Here is a 14,140-nt window from a genome sequence, read left to right as displayed (position 1 = left end):
TTTTTTTTTTTTTTGAGATGGAGTCCGGTTCCTGTTGCCCAGGCTGGAGTGCAATGGTGCAATCTCAGCTCACGCAACCTCCACCTCTTGGATTCAAGCGGTTCTCCTGCCTCAGCCTCCCAAGTCCCTGGGATTACAGGTGTGCACCACCATGCCTGGCTAATTTTGTATTTTTAGTAGAGACGGGGTTTCATCATGTTGACCAGGCTGGTCTTGAACTCCTGACCTCAGGTGATCCGCCCACCTCAGCCACCCAAAGCGCTGGGATTACAGGCAAGAGCCACCGCGCCCAGCCCAGTTCACATCTTAAAACACATTGACCTTGTGTGTGTGTCTTTTGGTTTCTGCACAGTAGTTCAAGTTGTAACAGAACATACACTGAGCTTGAGGCATCCTGTCTTCTTGTCTACAGATGAACATTTTGTAGTTATGTGAACTTGGATAATAACTTATTTAACCTCTCTGGGTGTGTTTCGCATTTTTCCTAAGCACCCAGCATTTTGCCTTTTCAATGGTGCTCTGAGTTGCTGCAAGGGAGTTCCCTTTTTACTCTGAGAGAAGCTTTTGTGAAACAGATCAATGGCATAGCCCTCTTGCTAGGAAGACAACTGTGTCCCTGGAGGCTCCTACCAGATCCTTCTCCCCACCAGAGCATAGTCAAGGAACAGGAATATACCCCTAGGCTTGGCTAATCAGAATCTCATTCTGGTGAAACAATGGGGTTATGCAAAATTGGAAATTGATTGGTTTTATTTCATTCTTTCTAGTGGAATTGACAGACATTCAAGTAGTTCCTGTCCTGTTTCCACCTCTGTAGCAAGTATCTTGTGAGGAGTGAATTACATTATGCAGCTAAAGCAATTAGCACTGCCTTTCTCTTAGTAATTGCTCAATAAATGTTATGCATTGTGTTGAGATTATTAGGAAACATATATTCTATTCTGGTTAATGAGGATTTTTTTGACAATAATCACAATAAAACACATTCTATAGCTCAACTTTTATGTGCATGATATCTGTATTTGGCCAACCAGGCAAGCTCCTTGGGGTGTCTGATTTATGCTTTAATTCATATTCTTCATCACAACTCTGCAGAAAACCTTAGCATAACTAGAAACAGCAATTAAGAAACTAACTTTGAGGATACCTGTATGTCTGTAAGCTGTTTAGTCTTGCTATAAACTATAGTATTCAGTGCCTGTTAGCAATTTGATAAATATGGGTTTAATAATGGAATGTTCTTATTCTGAATATCCTATTGGGTCTTAGGTGAAGGATAGAGGTGGTGGTGGCCGATGTGGACACTGGAATATGGTGGCACCCATGACCTTTCTTTGACTTAAATCTTTATAAATTATTTGAACAGAGCCTTTCAGGGTCAGGATGATTATACAACCTGTTTGTATGTAGGTCTCTACATAATTTTTTTGTACAAATGCTCCCAGAGCAATTGTATTTACCCTCTCCCGTCTTGTCTTTTCTTTTAAAAAAATTCAGTAGCTTTAGGGGTACAAGCGGTTTTTGTTTACATGGACAAATTGTATAGTGTGAAGTCTGGGCTTCTACTGTACCCATCACCTGAATAGTGTACATTGTAGCCAATAGGTGATTTTTTTAATCCTTCACACTCCTCCCACCCTCCCCACTTCTGCATCTCCAATGTTCACTATGCCACTCTGTATGCCTGTGTGTGCCCTATGCTTAGCTTCCATTTATAAGTGAGAACATGCAGTGTTTAGTTTTCTATTCCTGAGTTACTTCACTTAGGATGACGGCCTCCAGTTCTATCCATGTTGCCGCAAAAGGCATTATTTCATTCTTTTTTATGGCTGAGTGGTATTCCATTGTGTGTGTGTTTGTGTGTGTGTGTGTGTATATATATATATATATAGAGAGAGAGAGAGAGAGAGAGAGAGAAAGAGACATTCCATGGTGTAACACATTTTTAAAATCCACTTATCGGTTGATGGGTACTTAGGTTGATTCTATATCTTTGCAATTGTGAATTGTGCTGTGAGAAACATAGGAGTGCAGATGCCTTTTTAATATAATGACTGATTTTCCTTTGGGTAGATACCCAGTAATGAGATTGCTGGATCGCAGGGTAGATCTGCTTTTAGTTCTTTGAAAGATCTCTATGCTCTTTTCCATAGAGGCTGTACTAATTTATATTTCCACCAACAGTGTATAAGTGTTCTGTCTTTTCCAAAATAGTTGAATGGGGAGTGAGGAAGATAAAGGGCCCTAGAGAGAGGATGAAGAAGAGAGATGAAGGCTAGGCAAGAAAGCCCTTGATCCTTGTAGCTCAAGGGCTAGGCATGGTTACACTGCTTTCTGTGGCCTGTCCGCCTCAAGCAGCCCTCTCCTTAGACTGGGGCTGCTGATACTACAGCAGATCATCCAGGATGCTGGTTGGCCAGGACGTGCTGACACTTTTCTGAGGAGAGATAGAGACAACCCACAGAGAGGCCAGAGGGAGAACTGGAGCCACAATACGTCATTTGAGGTAGACCTAGGGAAAGGTGGAGGATGAGATGCTCCTCAAAGCTCATGCTCTACCTAGACACTACTTATGAATTAAAATCTGTCCTAAAAACTCAGGACATAAAACAGCAAATGGAACAGAGCAAAAACAACTGCCCATCATTTGCTGGAGCACTGACTCTGCCATGTTTCTACCTTTCGCTTACTCTTTGGTCTGAGGCATGATGATGAAATCCCAAGCCACACCTCATACCTCTGCAGGACATACCTCATATGTGAGCACCAGTTTGAAGTTTAATTTGGGAATGCCAGTCTTAGGCTATGACTCAAGCAGAGGGAAATTCTAAGTTTTTCTTGCAGGGAGGTGGCTCAGCTTTAGAGGCAAAGAGCAGGGGTGAGGGGTGCAGTGGCCCCAACTCTCTCCTGCAACTGTTTCTCTCCTGACTGCCCATGATCACAGGTTCCTGCTCACTCCTTTTGGACGTAGCTCCCTCTGAACCTGACCTCTAGAACTTTTCTCTACAGTTAGCTCTATCTAGATTTGGACATATCCCTTTCCCCTTTAAAAATAAGAGTTTAGGCCAGGTTGGTGGCTCACACCTGTAATCCCAGCACGTTGGGAGGCAGAGGTGGGAAGATCACTTGAGCCCAAAGAGATGGAGACCAGCCTGGGCAACATAGTGATACCCCATCTCTACAAAAATTAAAAAATTAGCTGGGTGAGGTGATGCATGCCTGTGGTCCCAGCTACTCAGGGGGATGAAGTGAGAGGATCACTTGGGCCTGGGAGGTTGAGGCTGCAGTGAGCCAAGATTGTGCTACTGCACTCCAGCCTAGGTGACAGAACAAGACACTGTCTCAAATAAGCAAACACACAAAAAAGAAATAAGAGTTCACATACATTCTTTAGAACACAATGAAGAATAAAGTTGGGAATTTTCCTAAGGAAATTGATTAAGACCCTAATGTACATAAAGTAACACTTTCCCAAAGAGTGACTGCTAACTTATAGAAATAAATATTCTATATCTCAGGTAAGATACAATTTGATCACACATTGGCTCAGCAGGAATATTTGCCTTCTCCCCTAACATACTTCTCTGGCTTAAATGCTGAGCTCATCATGCTGGTGGAAGTTGTTCTGGTGAACTTTCCCTTCCTCTTAGCGCCTGGTTCCTAATTTCTTCTGCAGACACAGCTCCTGGTCACCCACTCTGCTTCTTTACTGTGCAACGTACTCATGTTGCCACCACCCTGCTCACAATGAGTTCGGCTCCGATTCTTGGCTCCTGAATGAGATCTGAGAAGTTCCTTTTCTTGATTTTAAGCGATTGGCATGGATCTTTAAGCCACCCATATAATACAAGTTTCTAAGGACCCAAAGACTTTTAATCCCTACTTTTGGCTGACCCAATTCTTACTGTCCTGGCTAATTAGTCTAAATCAGAGTCCCCTGGAGGGCTTGTTACAAAGTAGAATCCTGGTCCCCACTGCCCACACTGCCATGAGAATCTGCATTGTAGCAAGGCTCTCAAGCGCTGTGTAGAAGTCTAAACTATGCCCTACACTTGGTACTTATTAAATGGAGGCACTTAATATGCCAGTAGTGCACGAGGGAAACATAAATGGCAACTTAAAACACTATTTTTGCATTAAAATAAACATAGGTATATTACAGGGTAGAATACACAACTCACAAAACTTTTCAAGTTAAAACAAGAAACCATGAAGTAATTTCTGGTTTACAGTAGGTAATTTCAAACTGTGCCCACAAGGATTTGGGCATGTGCAATTATTACCATCCTCCCTTTTGAGTAATTATGTTGGAAGGTCTGGGAAGCAGGACTTCTTTACCTGTTTCTGAAACTTAACATCTGGGCCTGATACCATTAATCATAATGTAGCTTTAATAGTGGCTGTGTCTTTCCCAAGGGACAGCACACGCAATCTTCATGTCATAACCAGCAAAAGACTTCTCTTTTAGATGAAAATTTGGTCATCTTATTGGACAGCTACTTCCTGTTCCCTGTTTTAAGCCTGAATTCTAGTGATGGTGTCTTCTGTAAGTTCTGAGGAGATATTTCCCTGTCCTCTCCTCTACACCTCCATCTCCAGAGAGCTGGGTTTATTTTTGTTTTTTGAGATGGAGTCTTGCTCTTTCACCCAGGCTGGAGTGCAGTGGCGCGATCTTGGCTCACTGCAATCTCCCCCTCCCAGGTTCAAGTGATTCTCCTGCCTCAGCCTCCTGAGTAGCTGGGATAACAGGTGCGGGCCACCACACCCGGCTAATTTGTGTATTTTTAGTAGAAACGGGGTTTCACCACATTGGCGAGGCTGGTCTCAAACTCCTTACCCCATGATCCTCCCATCTTGGCCTCCCAAAGTGCTGGGATTACAGACGTGAGCCACCGCGCCGGGCATTTTTTTTTTTTTTTTGAAATCCGATTTTCCTCAGGGTTACAGTAGAAAGCATTTTATGCATTCAGTAATAATAAGAGAACACCAAGAGAAGGGCTGTCCTCTATGCTCTCACAAATAACTGACATATTTCCTTGGAGAATTTGGTTGATTCTACTGTTCTGAACATCTAAAGAGGCACAGAAACTAGCAAACAGGCCTCAGAGATGAAACTAGAAGTGAGTAGCCTACCAATTCCTTAGAAGACCATAAAAGATGCAGAGAAAAACTTGTGGAGTTATTGGAGGTAAGTGCACAGGAATGCATGAAAAATCATATTTAAATTTTGATGGTAGAATCATACCTGATAAAATCCCTTACCAGCAACCACTGTTGTTAGAAGCTCCTGGCTTTATAAGATGGGAGAGAGCGGAAAAACCTCAGTTGTTATGTTAGTATTTCAGTACACTGATAACAGCGTTGAAACATCATTATTATTACTTCTCTTATAGATTAAGAATCCTTTCTGGAACTGTGTAGGAACTTCTTCCTGAACAGAGCTGACACTGGTGATGAAGTGGGGTCATAGTGAGAGAATTGTAAGGGAAACTCGTTGCAAATGCTGTACTTGTTCAGTTTATTTGGTCTTGCTTTAAAACGGTTCAAGTGGTAAAATCTCTCCTCAGTCACCAAGGAATCGTAGCTATGGCTAAGTAGCCGTGAATTTGAGAAGGAAATGTTTTATAAAGAACAGTTTCATAGGATGCACTGGTTTATGGCCACGTTAGGGCTGACTTAGTAACCTGGGTTGCATGAGAGGTACTTTCATGCCAATTTATACCTCACTGTAGGGAAAGGGCCAAAATATCAGAATTTCCTTCCCTTGCTGTCATTACCACATCTGCCTTCTCCCTGCCCACATAAAGTATGTGCCCTGAAAATGTTCAGCCTTTTTATTCTTTTATTTATTTATTTATTTGAGACAGAGTCTCACTCTGCTGCGGGCTGGAGTGCAGTGGTGCCATCTCCTCTTGCTGCAACCTCTGCTTCTCAGGTTCAAGTGATTCTCCTGCCTCAGCCTCCCAAGTAGTTGGCATTACAGGCATGCACCACCGCACTCAGCTAATTTTTGTATTTTTAGTAGAGACGGGGTTTTGCCAATTGACTCTGGAAGGTAACTGGATCAAGACCACTACCTTTTCTTGCTTTTTTTTTTTTTTTTTTTTTTTGAGACAGAGCCTCACTCTCTTGCCCAGGCAAGAGGCACGATCTCGGCTTCCTGCAACCTCGGCCTTCTGGGTTCAAGCAATTCTCCTGCCTCAGCCTCCTGAGTAGCTGGGATTACAGGTGTGCACCACCATGCCTGACTAAATTTTGTATTTTTAGTAGAGACGAGGTTTCTCCATGTTGGCCAGGCTGGACTCGAACTCCTTTCCTCAAGTGATCTGCCCACCTCCCTCTCCCAAAGTGCTGGGATTACAGGCATGAGCCATCGTGCCGGCCTCAGCCCTTTTATTCTGATGTATGTGAATTAAATTGGAATTTTATGGTAGTTGATAAAGTAATTTACATTTTAGAAAATAGGCTCCTTGGCTCTTAAAGAAGCAGTTGAGGATCATTTATAAGGGCAGAGTGGGGTTATGTACTGATGGAATTTTCTCTAGAGCTAAGAATATAGACATCGTCCTGTAAAGATAATATAACAAAATTATTTTCCAAGCTTTGGATTTTTTTTAGCATAAGAGCACATTGTCCGGCCAGGTTTTAGAAGCTGAAGAAATGCTCAATATGTTGCTTATTTTGTACGAAATAGCAGATTTGATACAGCCTTTCCCTTAACATCTTTGCTGTGCAATTTTGAAACTGCATTACTGGTGTTCCTCCTCAAAGTAGGGTGTGTGCAATTCCATGGGGAAAATCCTGCCCAGGCCTAGTAATAGATGCATAAAATTCTAACATCCTTGGGATTTTCACATGATTGTCAGAAGGCAAAACAGTAGATGATGTAAGTTTAGCAGATATGAATTTTTGGAGTCTATTTTCAATGTACTCTTTAATATCTCAAAAGAGATAACTTCGTGGCTGTTTATGCTCATTATATTTAGTAACAAATAATCAGAGAAAAGCTCTTTGAAGGAAAACTGTTCATTTTGAGTAATAAGCTGGAGCTTAAAGGAAACAACTTTCCTAGCTGTTCTCACTTTGCTCTTGATAGGACTAAGCCCCCTGCAGGAGATGAAACTGAAACATTAACCCACCGCGCTGCCCAAGTCACCTGAGTTTGCTGAAGGTGCATGGAGATGCCAGGGAGAACCCTCCTCTGTCAGAGAAGAGGTTTTGTAAAATGCTGGCTAAGGCTTTTGGTATCATCTATTTATTAAAATAGCAGCATTGGCTGGGTGTGGTGGCTCGCATCTGTAATCCCAGCACTTTGGGAGGCTGAGGTGGGTGGATCACTTGAGGTCAGGAGTTTGAGACCAGCTTTGGCAACATGGGGAAACCCCGTTTCTACTAAAAATACAAAAATTAGCTGGGCATGGTGGCACACGCCTGTAATCCCAGCTACTCGGGAGGCTGACGAATGAGAATCACTTGAACCTGGGAGGGGGAGGTTGCAGTGAGCCAAGATCGAGCCGCTGCATTCTAGCCTGGGTGACAGAGTGAGATTCCATCTCAAAAATAAAATAAAATAAATTAAAATAAAATAAATAAAACATAAAATAGCAGCGTTATGGTCTCTCCGTTTCTTGTCACTCCGAGGTGGTCCTCCTGAGGAAATTGGAGCAATAGAAAACTCAGCTGCACTCTGCCTCTCTGCATGGGTGGTTTGTGCTGTCTTTTCTCTCAGGAAGTCTTGGGATCAAAAGTGCTGAGCACAAACAAAAGGGGTGGGCCAGCTTCCTTGCCCCTTTCAGTTCCTTGCCTTTCTGCACTTGAATAAAAAGATCCATGACATTGTTTTTGTGAGTAAGCTTAGATGAAGGGCCCTGGTAGGTTCCTTTTCAAACACCCGGGAAGTAATGTGTCTTATAAAAAGTAACATTTGTATAATTAAAATAAGATAAAGTAATAAAATAATAAATAATAAGTTAAACCAGGCTGAATGTCTCCTAGAGACACTAACAATGGTAGTATTTGAGTATAAGAAAATAGATGAAAAAAATAGATTTCATGTGAAATCCAGATCACACTGGACCCTTCTGATCTAATTAAAAACCTTTCAGCCTGGCTGGTTGGCTTGGCTGTTCCATGCTTTCTGTAGAGTATTTCCACCAGAATGTGGGAGTTCTGGGAAGCCTGAGGCCGTGTCTGATGTGCTGAGTGATAGGGAGCTGGTTAATGTGGTTCCTGGAAGAAGCGATGACTTTTCTCTATGTGCTGCTTCTATTCTGAACACACCTCAAACCACTCAACACGCTCCTTATAGATCTTGGTTAAAAGCCATTTCCCAGCCCCTGAAGTGCAGCTATCATATGTGGGACTATTTTTGAAATTTATCAGACAATGCACCATTATATATTTGAGGGAGACCTTAGATTTTGTTTGTGAATACATTTTTATTTGAAATGAGATGTTTAACAATGTTAAAAATGTTGAAAAAATGGTAATCGTGCCATCGCAACACAACTGCTGCCATTTTTTGCTTATCATAATGTTCATGTTTTATATAGCGGCAATTGTAGTATAATTTTAGCTCTGCTTTTTATTTTAATAACACTTCACATTTTTCACATTGCCATATATTTTTCTTAGCTATTTTTCTCAGTGTCTGCATCTTAATTTATTGTGTAATGTAACTACCTTGTCTTGTTGACTGTTCAAATTGTGACTTTTCGTTTCCTCTTTCTTCATAGGGTTTTTGCTTCTACTGAATTATTTTCTTGGGATAAAGTCTTAGGAATAAAATTACTAGGCTAAAGTTTACGACAATCTTTGTTGTTCTGCCTGTTCTTTGTCATATTTCTTTTCCTAAAAATGTTTATAATAGCAATGCCAACAGTAATATAGCAGTGAATGTATAACACTGTTTTTTTAAGCAAATTGCTGATACTATTTTTTTTTTTTTTGCTAATTCAGGTGAAAATAAATCCTCAAGTTTGCTTTAGCATGCAGTTCTTTGGTTATGCTTGTGAAGATATAAATTATTTCTCCATGTTTGTTATTTGTATTTCCTCTTGTACCAATTATCAGTGTGACAGATTTCATAATTTCTCCTGTGCTTTGGATTCATCAGTTTTACAATGGGGTTTAGAAAGCTTGCACAGCTGATTAGGTCTCCATAAACTACCTAACTCTTTCATTGCCCTGAGGAATGGCTTTACAATTTTTTATATATATAAAACTATATATGTATAATTATGTATAAATATATACATAATTATATTATATTATATAAAAATTATTTATATAAATATATATTTATAAAAATTATTTATATAAATATATATTATATAAAAATTATTTATATAATATATATTATATAAAAATTATTTATATAATATATATTATATAAAAATTATTTATATAATATATATTATATAAAAATTATTTATATAAAATATATTATATAAAAATTATTTATATAAATATATTTATAAAAATTATTTATATAAATATATTATATAATTATATATAATTAAAATATTTATATATAATATATAATTATATATAATATAATAATATATATTTATATATAATATATATTTATATATAATATAATAATATATTTATATATAATATAATAATATATATTTATATATAATATAATAATATATATTTATATATAATATAATAATATATTTATATATAATATAATAATATATATTTATATATAATATAATAATATATATTTATATATAATATAATAATATATAATTTTATATTTAGATAATGTTTTTTGAGACAGGGTCTTGCTCTGTTGCCCAGGCTGGAGTGCAGTGGCACAGTCTTGGCTCCCTGCAGCCTCCATCTCCCAGGCTCAAGCAATCCTCCCACTTCAGCCTCCCAGGTAGCTAGGACTAACTACAGGCACACACCATCACGCCTAGCTATTTTTTTTTTTTTTTTTTGGTAGAGACAGGGTTTCACCATGTTGCCCAGGCTGGTCTCAAACTCCTAGGCTAAAGTGATCCCCCTTCCTTGGCCTCCCAAAGTGCTGGGATTATAGGCGTGAGCCACCATGCCTGGCCACAATGATATTTTGATTCATTGGAGCCGCTGTTGGTTGGGCTCTATGCTTTCCTTCTGTGGTCTCATTATAGTCCATATTTCATCCCATTGCAGAAAAGTCAGCAGCAATAACCTTAAGCCAGTTACTCTCAGTGGAATAATAACTATTTTACCAGAGAATTAGAACTTTAGAAGACTTAAGCTATTTAAGGCACATATCTTAGCTGAAGAGTCCAACTTTTCCAGCACATGTAAACGCCCCTCTGTTATTGTCTAGGCAGACAGCATTGTTGCTGGATCAAAAAAAATCTATCATCTTCCTCAAGTTCAATCAGTATCCTGAGTGCCTGGCACAATTCTTAATGTGTAGCAGGTGTATGATCACTATCTGTTGAATACATGAATGAAGGAATGGATATAGCGTGATCACAACATTATTCTTTTTTTTTTGAAGATGGAGTTTCACTCTTGTTGCCCAGGCTATAGTGCAATGGCATGATCTCAGCTCACTGAATCTTCTGCCTCCCGGATTCAAGTGATTCTCCTGTCTCAGCCTCCCAAATAGCTGGGATTACAGGCACCCACCACCATGCCCGGCTAATTTTTTTTTTTTTATTTTTAGTAGAGATGGGGTTTCTCCATGTTGGCCAGGATGGTCTTGAACTCATGACCTCAAGTGATCCACCCACGTCGGTCTCCCAAAATGCTGGGATTACAGGCATGAGCCACCGTGCCTGGCCAACACTGCTATTTTAATAAATATATGATACCAAAAGCCTGGCCAACATTATTCCTACTACAAGTGGGATGTTTGAAGAGGATGTGGATTCTTTATTTAATCTCTAACTGACCTGATCTTTTTTATGAGCTGGGAGCCCATTTGCTAGGTAGTGGGAGAAAATCTTTAGATCAGTTTAAATCTCCATTGGAAACAAAAATTGACACTCTCTTTTGAGGTTTAACTCAGCCTTTTCGGTAGAATTGAGCAGTCTTTCAGATTGGTCCTCTGTCTCCTGGTTTGTCTCTGAGATGCTACTCCAGGGACCGCAGAGGCTGGGCTGATTTACGTTACCTGGGGAAAGGGGCCCCCAAAGTGGATTTGGCTCTGCTGTGGCTGCCAGAGCTGATCCACATGTTGGTGGTGCTCTTGGTCACTATGGTTGATGAACTCGTGGCCTATTCCTGGGCAAGTTGGTCAGGGCCCTGAAGGTTTGGCCGTTTCTCATCAGCTGATGGTGCTGCAGTCACTGCCGAGTGTCTGGCGTATCCCCCATCTGTCCCTGACCCAGCCTATATGTCTCTCAGGCATCTTAACAGCCACCATCTCTTGGCTCAGTAGACCCAGACAGCCTTGGACCACCAAATAGGCCACCTCTGCCTAACCACGATGCTTCCTCTTCATAACTGGGCCAAGGCTGCCTCATGTTGGAGAAATACACAAAAATGCAAAAAAGAAAAGGAAGCTAGCATTTTCCCAAACATTACCACTGTTCCATGAAAGAACGGGTGTTGACAGATATTCACAAAGAAGTATATTGCATGACCCTTGGCGTGAAGAAACTTACAAATACATTTAGAAGGTGACTTAGAGGAATGTCTTGAAATCTTAACCCAATATCTCATACCACCTGTAAAACTGAGATTCAAACATTCTTGACCTGTGCTTTGTTACTCACTCCTTGTCACTATGGAGGAAGAAGTGAAGGTTTGCAAAGAGAGAGGCCAAGAGTTTAGTGCTAATGGAAGTCCTTCCAAAGGCAAAGAAAGATCAAGGGTGTGGAATAGGTGCCATCCTTTCACACTTCATTCCAGATATCATTTTCCCACACTGGAGGGAACAAAGATGCCAGAGAGGCTCTGGTAGTGTCTCTGCTTTTGCTAGGACTAGTCCTAAGCTCTTTTGCTTCCTTTCCACCTTCTTATTGATTTTCTCTCCTTACTGCACTCCAACCTCCCACCCAAAGGACAAAGGCAGCATGAAGAAAGCTATCCAGGTTTTTTTCTCAGCACTTCTACCCTACTACAGTGGAGAACCAACCAATCTCCATCTTCTAAGTGGGGGATCTTAATAACATTGACTGCCTTAAAAAACAAGCGCAGTATTTACTTTCATAAGACGTTTGCCCTCCAAGTGACATTTTATATTTATTTGTATTGTTATTCTTTTTAGCAAAAACAAAAACAAAAATTTTAGTAAATATCTTGATGGAAATTAGGCTGCTATTAAACTTGTTTCAGATGTCCCGAGTCTGTGCCAGCAGGGGAATGGGGAACCAATGGCAGTGAATTAGGAGGTCTAAGAAGCAGCCAGTCCAGGATCTGCTATTTTCAGCAAGTAAATTCTCCACTGAGAGTCAGGGGTTGCATGCTTTGCTGGGAACGATGGAAGAAAGACGTCACATCCTGTTTGGCTGTCAGAGAGGCACTCAGCCCCTAAGATTCAGGGAAATGCTTCTAATAAACTTCCACCAAGTGAACTGTGGTCAATAGTGGGATATCACCCTCTAAAGTCTCCCTGTGGACAAATCCCAGCCAGGGCGTCCGGGCTCACTTAAGGAAGGAGGTGCTGGTGCCCAATGCCTACTCCTGGCAGCTGTAGGAAAATGGAAACAGTTTCCTGGAGTCTGAGACAGGAATGGTGGGGGGCACAGAGGGTGCCACTTTGCTTCCTATAAGCAACACCTCTGCTTGTTACATAATTTCCCCCCAAGCCCACACAATAGGCAAAATGCATGCTAAAGAGGCTTTCCTTAGCCAAAATATAATTTTCTGCACACTGTGATTAACAAAGCCTTCTTCTTCACACCATGGGTCTATGATTGGCCCTGATTACTCAACAATAGGACGTCAGGGATAGGGTACTTGGTTTCCTAGCTCATCTTCTCCCTTTTCTCCCATCAAGCAATAATCATGGTGATTTTCAAATGCTAAACTCACTAAGGGCTGATTTGCCGCGCTTGCCACTTATCCAACCAATTTAGCAGCAAGGCCCTCTTGGGACCTTATCTCTGGTTTGAATCATGTTCCCACACCTGAGAGTGAATGAAGACGTTGTCTGATCTGATGAGAATATAGGGTGATTTGTTGTGTGGCTGGTTGAGTCTCAGGTGAAGGATAGAGGTGGTGGTGGCCGATGTGGACACTGGAATATGGTGGCACCCATGACCTTTCTTCACCTGCCCCCACCTGAGGGCCCACCAGCCCTTCTAGGTACATGCTGGGCAGCATGTGCCGTGGCAGGGCAAGCAATGGAGAGAGAGTTGCAGACACCATGGGGACACCCCTGCTTTGCACATGAGGAAGAAAGCTGGGACCCAGGGGACTGATTGTCTTGTACAGAGTCAGAGGGTCAGTGTGTCAATTCCCCACCCCCATCCTCACACACGGAATGATTTGATCCGAACTCCAACGGGGGCATGTGTGACAGGCACGACGGCAAGGCTGTCCTTTCAAGGAACCGTAACCAGGTGTCAGTGACAGAACTTCATGAACTTGTTAGCAGGGTGAGTTTGTCTTTCGGTCCCCTTATATACGTTTTTGGATCCCTCTCCATTTCCATAGGTTCTCTACTTTGAATAGGTGGCACTGTGGCACCCATGGACTACCCAAACTATTCCTAAATATTTCTTGAAATTGTCTTAGCTAGCAAGAGAATCATAATTTTTTTTAACTTGGCAAAAATCTTTTCTTCCTATATTGACTCACCTCAACCCCAAGTGTCCCCTTGGGCCTTATTTCTGTCTAAACTAACTGTTAGTATTGAGTTTTCCTGCCCTGACTCTTTCCTGAATTCCACTTCTTTTGCCAAAACTTGCCTTCCGTTGGTCTCCTCACTTTAACCTCTTCCCAGAAAACTTGTGGAGTCCATGCATTGAAGCAAGAGCGAAACAGACAATAAGCAATGTCACATGTCTGTTGTAACTGGTGATACAATACCTTCACACAAAGAAGTGACTTCAATGTCAGGAATCTTAGACCCTCAGTCAGGGAAGTAGATGGATGGGGTGGAATACATTAGCTTTTCAGAGCCCTTCAATTCCCATTTGCTGCCCACTCAGATTACACTTAGGGTAGCTTAGTTGCCACACAC

This window comes from Pongo pygmaeus, chromosome 8 (assembly GCF_028885625.2).
Source record: "Pongo pygmaeus isolate AG05252 chromosome 8, NHGRI_mPonPyg2-v2.0_pri, whole genome shotgun sequence".
Taxonomy (NCBI): Eukaryota; Metazoa; Chordata; class Mammalia; order Primates; family Hominidae; genus Pongo; species Pongo pygmaeus.
The sequence above is the reverse complement of the archived record's forward strand: the minus strand, read 5'-3'. Positions refer to the sequence as shown.